Genomic DNA, 14,611 nt, shown 5'->3' on the forward strand with positions numbered 1-14,611 from the left:
GCATATCCCTCTCCCTTCCCGGGATGGAAACCGAAACTTCCCTTGCACTCCAGATTGGGAAACCGGGACTAGGTGGATTATCGTGGAACCACGGATGCAGGCCACTAAGGAGCCACGTCAGGAGTTCCTAAGCTGGTCGCCCTGTTGGTCTAGAGGTATGATTCTCGCCTTGGGTGTGAGAAGTCCCGGGTTCAAGTCCCCGACAAACCGGGGTTTTTTTTCACTTTTTTGCCTCCTTCACCTTTCTAGGGCGTGTAGCAAGCCCAGCCGAGAAGGCTTCTGAGGCACTCCAAGGCCCATGAGGGTAAAAAGCACTTGTCCCGGGCGACGACGGGGCGCCCTCCATTAGCCTGGGTATGAAGAAGGTCTGGAGGGCGCCTCCGGACTGTGATCCTCAGTGTCCTGGGTGCACCGGGACAACCGGCGCTGCGGGAACGGACCCCGAACCCCAGGTACCGAAAGGACAAACCTGTCCCCGCCACGCCCCATTCCCGCGGGTGGGACATCTGTCCTGTGGCTTGGTCTAGTCGTGTTTTTTTTTTTTTTTTTTTTTTATAATAACTTTTATTAAGCTTCAAGTGAACGGTTACAAATCCAATCAGTCTGTCACATATAAGTTTACATACATCTCACTCCCTACTCCCACTTACTCTCCCCGTCTTGAGTCAGCCCTTTCAGTCTCTCCTTTCTTGACAATTTTGCCGGCTTCCCTCTCTCTCTATCCTCCCATCCCCCCTCCAGACAAGAGTTGCCAACACAATCTCAAGTGTACACCTGATATAATTAGCTCACTCTTCATCAGCGTCTCTCTCCCACCCGCTGACCAGTCCCTTTCATGTCTGATGAGTTGTCTTCAGGGATGGTTCCTGTCCTGTGTCAACAGAAGGTCTGGAGAGCATGACCGCCGGGATTCCTCCAGTCTCAGTCAGACCATTAAGTTTGGTCTTCTTATGAGAATTTGGGGTCTGCATCCCACTGCTCTCCTGCTCCCTCAGGGGTCCTCTGCTGAGCTCCCTGTCAGGGCAGTCATCGATTGTGGCCGGGCACCAACTAGTTCTTCTGGTCTCAGGATGATGTAGGTCTCTGGATCATGTGGCCCTTTCTGTCTCTTGGGCTCTTAGTTGTCATGTGGGCTTGGTGTTCTTCATTTTCCTTTGCTCCAGGTGGGTTGAGACCAATTGCTGCATCTTAGATGGCTGCTTGTTAGCATTTAAGACCCCAGACGCCACATTTCAAAGTGGGATGCAGAATGATTTCATAATAGAATTATTTTGCCAATTGACTTAGAAGTCCCCGCAAACCATGTTCCCCAGACCCCCGCGCTTGCTCCGCTGAGCTTTGAAGCATTCATTTTATCCCGGAAACTTCTTTGCTTTTGGTCCAGTCCAATTGAGCTGACCTTCCATGTATTGAGTGTTGTCTTTCCCTTCACCTAAAGCAGTTCTTATCTACTGATTAATCAATAAAAAAACCCTCTCCCACCCTCCCTCCCTCCCCCCCTCGTAACCACAAAAGTATGTGTTCTTCTCAGGTTTACTATTTCTCAAGATCTTATAATAGTGGTCTTATACAGTATTTGTCCTTTTGCCTCTGACTCATTTCGCTCAGCATAATGCCTTCCAGATTCCTCCATGTTATGAAATGTTTCAGAGATTCGTCACTGTTCTTTATCGATGCGTAGTATTCCATTGTGTGAATATACCACAATTTATTTACCCATTCATCCGTTGATGGACACCTTGGTTGCTTCCAACTTTTTGCTATTGTAAACAGAGCTGCAATAAACATGGGTGTGCATATATCTGTTTGTATGAAGGCTCTTGTATCTCTAGGGTATATTCCGAGGAGTGGGATTTCTGGGTTGTATGGTAGTTCTATTTCTAACTGTTTAAGATAACGCCAGATAGATTTCCAAAGTGGTTGTACCATTTTACATTCCCACCAGCAGTGTATGAGAGTTCCAATCTCTCCGCAGCCTCTCCAGCATTTATTATTTTGTGTTTTTTGGATTAATGCCAGCCTTGCTGGTGTGAGATGGAATCTCATCGTAGTTTTAATTTGCATTTCTCTAATGGCTAATGATCGAGAGCATTTTCTCATGTATCTGTTGGCTGCCTGAATATCTTCTTTAGAGAAATGTGTGTTCATATCCTTTGCCCACTTCTTGATTGGGTTGTTTGTCTTTTTGTGGTTGAGTTTTGACAGAATCATGTAGATTTTAGAGATCAGGCGCTGGTCGGAGATGTCATAGCTGAAAATTCTTTCCCAATCTGTAGGTGGTCTTTTTACTCTTTTGGTGAAGTCTTTAGATGAGCATAGGTGTTTGATTTTTAGGAGCTCCCAGTTATCGGGTTTCTCTTCATCATTTTTGGTAATGTTTTGTATTCTGTTTATACCTTGTATTAGGGCTCCTAGGGTTCTCCCAATTTTTTCTTCCATGATCTTTATCGTTTTAGTCTTTATGTTTAGGTCTTTGATCCACTTGGAGTTAGTTTTTGTGCATGGTGTGAGGTATGGGTCCTGTTTCATTTTTTTTGCAAATGGATATCCAGTTATGCCAGCACCATTTGTTAAAAAGGCTGTCTTTTCCCCAGTTAATTGACACTGGTCCTTTGTCAAATATCAGCTGCTCATACGTGGATGGATCTATGTCTGGGTTCTCAATTCTGTTCCATTGGTCTATGTGTCTGTTGTTGTACCAATACCAGGCTGTTTTGACTACTGTGGCTGTATAATAGGTTCTGAAGTCAGGTAAGGTGAGGCCTCCCACTTTCTTCTTCTTTTTCAGTAGTGCTTTGCTTATCCGGGGCTTTTTTCCCTTCCATATGAAATTGGTGATTTGTTTCTCTATCCCCTTAAAATATGACATTGGAATTTGGATCGGAAGTGCGTTAAATGTATAGATGGCTTTTGGTAGAATAGACATTTTTACTATGTTAAGTCTTCCTATCCATGAGCAAGGTATGTTTTTCCACTTAAGTATGTCCTTTTGAATTTCTTGTAGTAGAGCTTTGTAGTTTTCTTTGTATAGGTCTTTTACATCCTTGGTAAGATTTATTCCTAAGTATCTTATCTTCTTGGGGGCTACCGTGAATGGTATTGATTTGGTTATTTCCTCTTCGGTGTTCTTTTTGTTGATGTAGAGGAATCCAAGTGATTTTTGTATGTTTATTTTATAACCTGAGACTCTGCCAAACTCTTCTATTAGTTTCAGTAGTTTTCTGGAGGATTCCTTAGGGTTTTCTGTGTATATAATCATGTCATCTGCAAATAGTGATAACTTTACTTCTTCCTTGCCAATCCGGATACCTTTTATTTCTTTGTCTAGCCTAATTGCCCTGGCTAGGACTTCCAGCATGATGTTGAATAAGAGCGGTGATAAAGGGCATCCTTGTCTGGTTCCCGTTCTCAAGGGAAATGCTTTCAGGTTCTCTCCATTTAGAGTGATATTGGCTGTTGGCTTTGCATAGATGCCCTTTATTATGTCGTGTTTTTTTTGTTGTTGTTGTTTTTGCTTTGGGTGTGTAAGGTGACAAATTCAAACCAAGGACGAGCCCGGGGTGCAGGACGGAACCTTCAACAAGGCAGGGGAAAAGAGAAGCGCAGTGAGGATGGGGCGGAGAGGGGTTGTATCTTTGGAATTGGGACAGCGGAGGGCGTGAGGTCACCACAGACACCAAGGGCTGCGTTCAGGGGCGCACACTCTCCTTTATCCCCCAGAGGAACAACTGGGACCCGGAGCTTTGGAAGAAGTTTCGGGGCCTCGCCCCACAAGCCCGACCCCCAGGCTCGGGAAGCTCTTCCTGACCCCCAACCCAGCTTCGTGCCCGACGGAGGGTCGCCAGGGCACAGAGCCCGGGCCGGGGTTCTGAGGGGCAAGGGCGAACTCCGAAGTGTGGGGCTTTCCCACAAAATGCCCGGGAGAGCCATCCCTGATTGTGCAGGCTGGAGGCCCCTCCCACACCCTCTAGCCCTCGAGCCCAGAGGGATGGCTTGCACAGATCCGAGGAGGGGCATCAACTGGCAACAGGCCCCAGCCCGGGCGTTCTTCTCTGCGTCCTGAGCGGCTTAAGATGGCCACCTCCCTTAAGAGGACACCACCACCGCCTCCATCACAATCGAGGTCTTTCTTCTCCAAGGTCTTCTTTCTTCCCAGTCAGTAATGTCCCTCCCTCCAAAATGCCCTGTCCCTTCCAACTTTTTCGCCAAAGGTCTAGTCCCTTCCACACCCAGCCCAGATCTGGGAGGGGCTCAGCCACCCTGTGTCCAATGGGTGAACAGTGGATGGTCCCTACGGAGCAAGGCCAAGCTGCAGACCAAGGTTTCTAGGGAGGAGGTTTCATTCCCACTTCAGTTTCAAAACCCAAAGGAACCAACACTTTGACTTTTCTGATGTTTTCAGGCACTGAGTAGAGAGAGACCTTCCCAGAGAGATTGGGCTGGCCAGTGGGTGGAGCACAGTCAGGCCCAGTGAGGTGGACCCAGAACAAATGTGGACCCCAGTGGTCAGATCGAGCCTGGAACTGAGGCCCGGTGTCCTGGTGGCTCACTGGACAGGGAGGCATCTGGAGCTGAGGCTGGGTATCCGGGTGGCTCAGAGAAGGGGAGGCACCTGGAGCTGAGACAGGGTAGGTAATCAGGTGGATCAGAGGATGGGGAGGCACTTGGAACTCAGGCCAGGTATCCAGGTGCCTAGTGGATGGGAAGGCACCTACAGCTGAGGCTGGACATCCAGATGGCTCAGAGGATGAGGAGGTATCTGGAGCTGAGGCCAGGTATCCAGTGCATAGTGGACAGGGAGTCACCTGAATCTGAGGACAGGTATCAGGGTGGCTCAGAGGACAGGGAGGCACCTGGAGTAGAGGCAGGGTAGCTGGGTAGCTCAGAGGACATGGAGTCACCTGATACTGAGGCTGGGTATCTGGGTGGCTCAGAGACTTGGAGGCATCTGGAGCTGAGGCCAGGTATCCAGGTGGTTCTGAACTTGGGGAGACATTTGAATCTAAGTTTGGGTATCCTGTGGGCTCGGAGGACAGGGAGGTACTTGGAGCTGAGTCTGGGCACCCTGGTGGCTTAGAGGTTGGGGAGGCACGTGGAGGTGAGGCCGGGTATCCATGCGCCTAGTGGACGGTGAGGCACCTGGAGCTCAGGTGGAGTATCCAGGTGGCTCAGTGGATGGGGAGGGATTTGGAGCTGAGGCTGAGTCTCCTGGTGGCTCAGTGGATGGGGAGGCATCTGGAGCAGAGGCAGGGTATCTGGGTAGCTCAGAGGACATGGAATCACCTGAAACTAAGGCTGGGTACCTGGGTGGTTCTGAACTTGTGGAGATACCTGGAGCTCAGTCTGGGCATCCTGGTGGCTCAGAGGATGTGGAGGGACCTGGAGATAAGGCTGGGTATTTGGGTGGCTCAGAGGACTCGGAGACACCTAGAACTGAGGACAGGTGGCTCAAAGAACTTGGAGGCACCTGGAGCTGAGGCTGAGTATCCAGGTGGTTCTGAGCTCAGGGAGATACCTGGAGCTGAGTCCAGGTGTCCTGGTGGCTAAAAGGATGGGAAGGCAATTGAAGCTAAGTCCAGGTATCTTGGTGGTTTAGAGGATAGGGAGGCAGCTGGAGCTGAGGCCTGGTATCCAATGCTAAGTGCAGTGGGAGGAACCTGGGAGTGAGGCCTGGTATCCAGGTAGTTCAGTGGATGGGGAGGGATGTGGAGCTGCATCTGAGTATCTGGGTGCCTTGTGGATGGGGATTCACCTGAATCTGAGGCTCAGTATCCAGGTGGCTCAGAGGTTGGGGAGGCACCTGGAGCTGAGTTTGGGTATCCAGATGGCTCAGAGGATGATAAGCGACCTGGAGCTTAGGCCAGGTATCCAGATGGCTCAGAGGATGGGCAGTCACCTGGAGCCAAAGCCTGGTAACTGGGTGTCTCAGAAAATGGGGAGACACCTGGAGATGAGGCCGAGTATCCAGATGGCTTAGTGGGCAGGGGGGCACCTGGAGCTGCGGTCAGGTATCCAGGTGGTTCAGTGGATGGGGAGGCACATGGAACTGAGGTCTGGTAACTGGGTGGCTCAGAGGATAGGGAGGCACCTGCGGCTGAGCCTGGGTAGATGGGTTGACTCAGTTGGTGGGGAGGTACCTGGAGCTGAGGCCTTCTTTCGGGGTGCCTCAGAGGACTGGGAGGCACCTGGAGCTGAGGTTGGTACCCTGGTGGCTCAGGGTACAGGGAGAGTCCTGTAGCTGAATCTGGGAATCCTTGTGGCTTAGAGGAAGGGGAAGCACCTGGAGGTGAGGATGGGTATCCATATGCCTAGTTGTTGGGGCCACACCTGGAGATGAGGCTGAGTATCCAGGCGGCTCAGTGGACAGGGAGTCACCTGCAGCAGAGGCTGGGTATCTGGATGGCTCAGAGGACATGGAGTTGCATGGAACTGAGGCTGGGTACCTGGGTGGCTCAAAGGACTGAGAGGCACCCAGAGCTGAGGCTGCTTATCTAGGTGGCTCAAGGATATGGAGTCACCTGGAATTGAGGCTGGGTATCCAGGTGCCTAGTGAATGGGGAGGCACCAGGTGCTGAGGCCTGGGATCTGGGTGGCTCAGAGTAGTTAGAGGCAGCTGGAGCTGAAGCCAGGTATTCGGGTGCTTAGCAGAGTGGGAGAAACCTGGGGATGAAGACTGACGTCCAGGTGTTTCAGTGGATGGGGAGGTAACTGGAGATGAGCCCGGGTACCTGGTGGCTCAGTGGATGGGGGGACACCTGGATCTGAGGCCAGATATCCAGGTGGCTCAGAGGGTGGCGGGGCGGGGGCACCTGGACTGAGGCCAGGTACCTGGGTCTCTCAGATGACACATGGCACCTGGAGCTGAGGCCAGTGTTCAGGTGGTCAGAGGATGGGGAAGTACCTAGTTCTGAAGCCAGGTATCTGGGTGATCAGGGGATAGGGAAGCACCTGTCAGGGCAGGAGCATATTGGGCGTCTTCTCTGAAAGCTCCGTGAATTTCCTCATATCTCCATGCCTGCTTCTGCCCGAAGGTAGTGGGCCCTCACCTCAGCGTCCTCCACCAGCCTTTCACTCCCAACTTAAACCCCCACTCACCCCACCCTCATCCCGGCCCTCCCTGCTGTGGTTTCTGTTCCACTGCAGGGAGCCCCTGAGGCAGGTCATGGGGCAGGAGGAGGAATGGTGGGTGGTTGTAAGACCCCAGGGGCCCTCCCTCTGCTTGTGGTCCAGAGCTGGGTGGCCTCAGGTGTGGAGGGCTCTGGGGAAATGTCAATGAGATCCACCCCGCCAAGCGTGATCAAACAAACCCCTGAACTTAAAACAATTATTAGACCCACAGGATCCCGCTGTTTCACAGGCTAATCCATCTATACTTCCTTTAATTATCTAAGATCGAAAGAACATTTTTAATTTATTTTTAAAAAAATTTTGGGCCCCAAATTTCTTGGTCTGCTCTTGGGAAGAACCGGTGCTCCTGGAACCTGCAACCTGGTCGTGGATGGCGGACCAAGCATGGGGACCTCGGGACAACCGCCTCAACCCCTGCTTCCCGCCAGCTGCTTCAGGGTCCAGCCTCCCGGAATTGAGTGGTTGGAGGGAAGGCAAAAGAGGACAGGCCTGAGCCCTGGAGCCCCAGGGTGGATTTGAGCTGAGACCCCAGCCGCGTCCCCCTCCTGGCCACGACCTCGAGCGCAAGAAGGAACTGAGACTCCAGGAGGACGATCAAAGCGTCTTCCCGCAGGGTTGGGGGCACAGGGCCTACGGATGGGGCCCAGGAGTCCTCTCCTCCGGTCCTTCAGCTCTGGGGTCAGGGTCCGCTCGGAGGACCTGTTAGGATCCACTGAAATTTCATACGCGAGAGAAACGTTCACCAAATGCCATTGCAGACCTGTCCTCATCCTGAATAGAACGAATCAAGGGAGAGAGGTCAGAGGACAGCGCGCGGACTGGGGATCAGAGGATCTTAAGGAATTACTGTTAGGAGCACGCCTGGCATTGCGAATATTTTAAAACAAACGTTTTTATTTGTAGAGATACACATGGAAGCTTTTATGGGTGAAAACATACGATATGCACTTTAAAATATTCCAGGAAAAAAAAATTGCAGGGAGATACATTTTAACGATGAGTGGGAAGCGTGGAGAGAGCAAGGGCTTCCCAACCCAGCAGTGCCCCCTAGCGGCTCCTAGCCAGCCTGGGAGAGCCAGAGCTGCGGAGGACCCCTTGTGCCCAGCTGGGGCCCCAGAGGCAGGGCATGTGCCAGCGTCGGGGAGCCAGAGTAGTCTGGTTGCGCGTGGAGGTCTCTCTCTGAAGGCCCCAGCCTTCAAATTACCCAGTGTCAGGCTCAAGCTCAGGTCTCAGAGATTAAAGATCTGTGGCCCTTCCCATCGGCCTAGCCAGCTGGCCGGCTGAGTGGTGAGGGCAGACCAGAGCCATGCTTCACTTCCCCTCAGGAAGGTGGACATGGAGCTCCCACGCAGGCTCCGGGGCCAGTGTTCAAACCTCCACCGCTACCAGTCTTTGAGAAATGAGGATAAGAGTTTGGGTGGAAAAAAAGAAAAGATAAGGGCTCGTCTGGGACTTGAAGCAGGAACCTCTCACAACCTAAGCGAGAATCATACCCACAGACCAACAAGCCACCCCAGTAAACTTTCTGCTTCTGCATTCTTGATTACCCCCACGCCATTTTCCTAGTTCTGCGACAGCGCCCGCCATCTCCGGTTCCCAGCGGCTGGAGGCTCCAGGGTGCTCTGATCTCAGCCCGGAGGGCAGGCCTGGGTGAGCGATGCCGCCCATTACTGCTGTAGGTCTTGGGGGAATGCAGCTCTGGGGTTCTGGCCCACCTGGCCTCTCCAAGCCCCGAAACCGAGGCCTCCATAGGGAGGGGAGCTCTCTCGGTCCTGCCCTCTCTCCACCGCCCAAGGCTCGGGGCAGAGCTGGGCGCCGGCCTCAGAGACACCCAGACGGGCTTCGGACTTTCCAAGATGTGGCCACGGCAGGCAGAGCTGTGGCTTCATAGATTCACAGATGCGAGGACCTACCGTGGGACAAAAGAAAACAACCCGCGAATCCTCTCCACTGAAGTTTTATGGGGAGGTCTGTCCGCCCTGCACACAGGTAAAGAGGGGGTGGGAGGGCTCATCGCTTCCAACGACTGATCCGTCCCTTTAAATGGTTCAGAGCCATAAAAAAGCCTGCACAAAATTCAGCAGGGATTCGGACTTTTACTAGCTGAAGGAGCCTGGGCCCCAGGCCCCTTCTGGGCATACCTGGGCCCTGGAGAGAGGTGGTAACTTCTCTCCAGAATCGCCCTGCTAGGCCCCACCAGGTTTGTGCATAATAGCCTCGGGGCCAAAAATTCTACCCAGTGGGAGGCTCCAATGCATGACCCTGAGGCTAAAGCATCCACACTCCACTGACAGCTATCCCAGGAGGGAGAAAGGCGGGTCTAGACGTCAGAGACCCTAGCAGGGGCTATTCCCAATTGCCTGGATGCCGGGGTGCCTGGAGGACGGAGGACTGGCTCTGGGGCAGCCACATCTGCACCGCTTACCTGAAGCCAGACCCACCTCTACCCCTTTTCTGAAAGCCTGCCTTGAGGCCTCTAAACAGCAGAGCAGGGAATGTGTTCTCTGTCTGCCTGCCTAGCTCAGTTGGTAGAGCCCCACACCCTTAATCTCAGGGTTGTGGGCTTAAGGGTTGTGGGCTGGGAAGCAGGCAACGCAGCTGCCTAAAGATTGAGTTAACCCACAGTTCTAAACATTACAGACCAGCACAGCAGCCAGCTCTCAGTCACAGCAACACCCCAGTGGCCTGAGAAGTGACCAGCTCTTCAGCTCCACATCATGATTTCCCTTCCCGCCCCATAGTCGGGGCATCCCATTTTGAGGGCACGGGTCTCTCAACCATGCTCCATCCTCCCCGTTAAAATGGAAACAGACTCCAGGCTATCCTTTCCCAAGTTGGGGAAGAGGGAAGAGAAGGGTGTATCGCTTCCATCAGATGGTTTTCTTGTGTCTTTAAACGGTTCAGGCGTAAAAAGGCCAGGCTCAATACCTGGACCAGAATTTTCTCTTTCATGGTTCCAGAAGCCGCGGACCAGGGCTTCTCTTGGAGAAGCAATCGGAGCTACTGTGCCTGCTTCTCCCCTCGACCTTTGGCATCCCAGGTCCAGGACGACTTTTGGGCACCAGAAAGTCCTAAATGTTCTCTGTTCATAGCACCTGCCGTAGTCTCCTAGAGCTGCCTAACAAAATATCACAAAGGGGTTAAGGAACAGATGCGTAAGGTTAGGCCTGGCTGTGTCCTGAAGTCCAGAGTCCCTTCTTGAAACTGTGTCACCTCCTTCTGGCCCAAGCCGAGGCACTGGGGACTTGGACCCAAGGGGCACTGGCACTGCTCCAGGACTGACTTGGGGGTTCCACATAAGACCAAGCCCAGGACAGGGAGGATTCATCCCTCCCAGCTTGGCCAGCCCAGGTGATGTGCCTTGGGTCAAAGCCACATCTCAGCTCTCACAGGAGAAGGGATCAGAGTCAGGAGATGACCCAGGGGCTCCTGTCCTCGGCCAAGTGCCTCTCTTCTGGGCTCAGCCCCCAAAGTCTCTGCAGCTCTTTGTCAGAGCTCTTGCCTCACCTTGGTCTCCGTCCTGCCTGGTAGTCCTTCCCCAGACTTCAGGTGCTGGGTGGACCGCTGAAGGCTCCAGAAGCTGGCAGAAAAGGAAGAAGGTTGCCTTGGCCGGGTGGAGCTGCATCCCTGGGGTACCAGGGTCCTCCACCAGATGCTGGCAATTCTGTCCAGCTGCCCGCCCTGCATCAGTGGGAGATGAGGTGGGGTGGGGACGAGCCTGGAGAGTTTGAAAGTGAGAACACATAGAGGATTTGAATGCAGGACCTCTCTGGGGGCTGAAGGAGATTCAATCCCTATGTGGGAAGGAGGTGGGCTCAGTTTCTGGTGACCCTGATTGGTGACCCTGCCTTCCTTCCCTGTCTACAAGCTGGGCCAAAGTTCCCGGTTCCCAGAGGGAGGGATGGAGGGGAGGCCTGGGTCCCCAGCCCAGAACTGGCAGGGAAGGAGGTGGCTGACTGTGGCCCCCCCAGCGTGGGGGTCCCTTGACCAAGCGGGGCGTCTCGGCTCCCACCGCCAGGCACCAGCCTCCTACCACCGCCAAGCCCCAGCCTCTGTCTATCACTCCATCTGGGTCAGGGAGCACGTCGCTGTCTCTCGATGTCACCAATCTCTGGGCCAGACGGTTGCGCTCCTCGTTGCCTTCAATGCCACGGTTCTCGGGAAGTGGTGTGGGGGACGGGTAGGAGTGTGTTGAGTAAGATGGGTACTGGGGTCTCCATGCTCGCAGTGGTAGTCTCATCCCTCTCAGGCCAAACTATCCCAGTTCCCTTCGGCGCCTCAGCCACCAGGAATTCTCAGAGAATTTGCCATTAAGCTTGCATCACGCTTGCCAGGCTAGCTCAGTCGGTAGAGCATAAGACTCTTGATCTCCGGGTCATGGGTTCGAGTCCCACGTTGGGCGCAGCATTTGCTTTATATCTTGCACCGGGATTCTCTACAGGCTATCTGTGGCTTCCTCCCTGAGGGCCATAGCCAACCTCCACTTCTATCCTACCCTTGGTTTTAATTTTTAAATAGACGAAGGTTTTCCTAGACACAAGGGGCGGAGTTGTTTCTGGGGGAAGGTCACACGCCCTCTCCCTGTGATGCCGGTACATTTACTACACCAGTCCAGGAAGGAATCCTACTTACCCACCCCTTCTCAACCCAGACCCAGGCTGATCTGCACTGTCCACACGTCATCCACTTGGAGAATTCTGGGAACCAGATTTCAGCGGCCAACTCCAAGAGGGAGCCAGGAGCCAAACCCGGGACCTGTCGCACCTGAATCAAGAATCACGCCCATAGACCAGCCACAGGCTGCTGCTTTTGCCACCCTCCTCCCACCTCTTTGGAGCCAAGACTTTGCATTCTCCATTCTGGGACTTAGAGGCACGGGTCACCAAGGGCCTGGTGGTGATGACGCCCCCTTCCCGGGGGTCTTCTCTTTCAGCTGTGCGAGGGTAGCAGGACGGAGAAACCGTGGGGATAGAGGTGGAGGTCCTTGGGGACTGGTTAGATTTAGGGGAGTGTCAGGACCGGCTACATAGTTTACAAGGGCCAGTGCAATGAAAACGCAGGGCCCTCATTACAATATTATTAAGAATTTCAAGGCCGCGGCAGCAGAGCATGAAACCAAGTGTAGTTGTTATTATTGTTAGTTCCTGTGGAGTCGGCTCAGATTCATGAACGTAGATATGTTTGAGTCAATTGTTGTGGTCATTGTGTCAATACATCTCGACCTGTGTGACTGTGTCCGAGTTGCCTGCCCATGAAGCCGGCTCTGGTGAAGAAGTCTTCTTTTTCCAGTTGGACCGCATGGGGCAAGTCGGCAGCCTTGAGGGAGCCGAGTCACCCCAAGCACTGTGGCAAGGCTCCCTGGGGCGGCCCCACGCTGGGGACCCACCTTCTCTCCTTTCCCCTCTGGAGGGCCCAGCCTGGCTCCCCCCGCCTCAGCATGTAGCCCCGCTCCTCCTGCCCCTGCGCTCGCAGGGCTTCAAACGTGCTGGGATCCGAGAGCTGCTGCGAAAAGAACCTGTCCCGCCTCCCGCCTGTGGAACCGAGGCCTTGTGTATCGGGCCTGGGAGAGGTAAATTCAGCTAAGGGCCGGGACTGTGCTATCCGGACCCTAGAGTCACTTTCCCCCATGGTAGGGGAGTCTCAGGTCTAACACCACAGTTGCCGGGCTAGCTCAGTCGGTAGAACATGAGACTGTAAATCTCAGGATCGTGAGTTTTAGGCCCACTTTGGACGTTGTGTTTTATGGTCCAAACCATGACTTCCGTAAAAGAATCAAGTTTGCAAGCTTTTGTCACGGCCCCCTGACGTTTCGCTAGCACTGACCCTTACTGAGTGTTGGGTCAGAACTGCAGGGAGCCCTGAGGGGATCGTCGCCCCCCGTATGGCACCTTGAGTATTAACAGGGAGAACCAGACTACTGGAATCCGCGCTTCCTTCTGCCTCTACCAACCCTGGAACCGGTCGCATGAAATTGGACTGCCTCCTCTTGGCAGAACTGGAGCCCGTAAGCACTAAGGTTTCCATGATGCCTGGGCCCCCTCCTCCCTGCTCCCCAGGCACAAGCCACAGCCCCCACCGCCGTCACAGCCCCAGGCCCAGGCTCCCCCCAGGGAGTGGCTGTTCCGCCTCCAAGGTGACCTCCTAGCTCACACAGGCCCCTCGTGCACCCCCCTTTCCCTTTCTGTTCCCCACTCCTGTGTGGCAGGAATCAACCGTGTCGGCTCAGCGGAATCTTCTTCCGGCGACTGCGCGGTTCTGTCCCCTTCCCAGCTTCCCCCTTTCCTCCTGGACTCCGTCCCCAGGGTCTCCCGGCTGCGACCACAGATCTCTGCCCCGTAAGTGGCTGGAAGAAGGGACTCTGCCAACTGCAGAATGAAGATGAGTCTGCGAGCACCTGGAGGGAGGAAGTGAAATATTGCCTTCGTGGCTCGTTGGTCTAGGGGTATGATTCTCGCTTCGGGTGCGAGAGGTCCCGGGTTCAAATCCCGGACGAGCCCTCGTTCGGTTCACTTTTACAGTCTTTGTTTTAGACAGCGGATGTGCAGAGTTCCAGGGGAGACCCGGCGGGAGCCGCTCAGAGCCAGTGTCTGTGGCTTCGCGGTGGATAAGCTCCGAGCGCGGTCCTGGCCGCATCCCGGGTGATGCTCCCTTGCGAGGGACGGTACGACGCCCTGACGTTGTCTGGGCTCTCGCCCTCTTCTTACCACCCAACTCCCAGCAGCTGTCCTCGGGGTTGGGTGAGTTGCACCCCTCTGCCTGGGTCGCTGCGCGGGGACTGGGAGGGCGGGAGGCCGGTCCTTGGGCCCGAGGGGAGTCCTCGAAAGCTCCGCTCGGGCTGCTCCACTGTGCTAGTCCCTCTGTGTCCCGTCGTGTCCGCATGTGTCCAGGAGCGCCCAAACCGGCTCCTCTCTGGCGCTTTCCCAGGCTGGACACCTGCTTCCACAGCAGAGGGAACTGCGGCGGCCACGGCTGCCGGGCTTCTGAAAGAAGGCTCAAACCTTCCATTCCTCTCCTGTCCTCGGCTCCATAGGAAGGGCCATCGCTGCTGCTAGGCCCAAGTCGCAGCTGAAGGCCATTGAGCTCTGTTCCCAAAGCTCTGACGCGCCCTCTGGGTCCCCCAAAGTGTCGGAGGCTGAGCCGAGATCCTAACCCAGTTCCCAGGGCCCTCGGATTTCTAAACAATCTAGAACAGCCTGAGAGCAGGAATGACACATTCTAATGTAAAACAAGAAACGCCTTCCTTCCCTCCAGCCAGGACTCGACTTAAACCTGAAAAGAACCGGCAAAATATACGTCGCAGCTGCCACTTTAGCCCAGGCGGTACCGTAGGAGACTCTTCATCTTGGAGTTATCGCTTCAAGTTCTGTGTTTTCATTGGTCAATCTGCAGGAGTCAACAAAGCCTCTAGTTTCTTGTTCTCTGCCTGGTGTCTTTCTTCCCTGCCACATTTAGGACTATAACCTACCATGAATTGGTTTCTTTG

At 54.0% G+C, this 14,611-nt stretch overlaps 1 long non-coding RNA gene and 1 other non-coding gene across 2 annotated transcripts; both read left to right on the forward strand.

Annotated features, from left to right (window-relative positions):
- LOC126086827 (uncharacterized) lies at positions 1 to 14,611 on the forward strand. The gene is made up of 4 exons (XR_007519603.1): positions 1 to 155; positions 250 to 452; positions 11,780 to 13,865; positions 14,380 to 14,611. It is a non-coding gene; the product is annotated as an uncharacterized LOC126086827 (long non-coding RNA).
- Positions 13,554 to 13,625, forward strand: TRNAP-CGG (transfer RNA proline (anticodon CGG)). Its single transcript has one exon. It is a non-coding gene; the product is annotated as a tRNA-Pro (tRNA).

Source organism: Elephas maximus, chromosome 12 (genome assembly GCF_024166365.1).
Source record: "Elephas maximus indicus isolate mEleMax1 chromosome 12, mEleMax1 primary haplotype, whole genome shotgun sequence".
NCBI classification, from domain to species: domain Eukaryota; kingdom Metazoa; phylum Chordata; class Mammalia; order Proboscidea; family Elephantidae; genus Elephas; species Elephas maximus.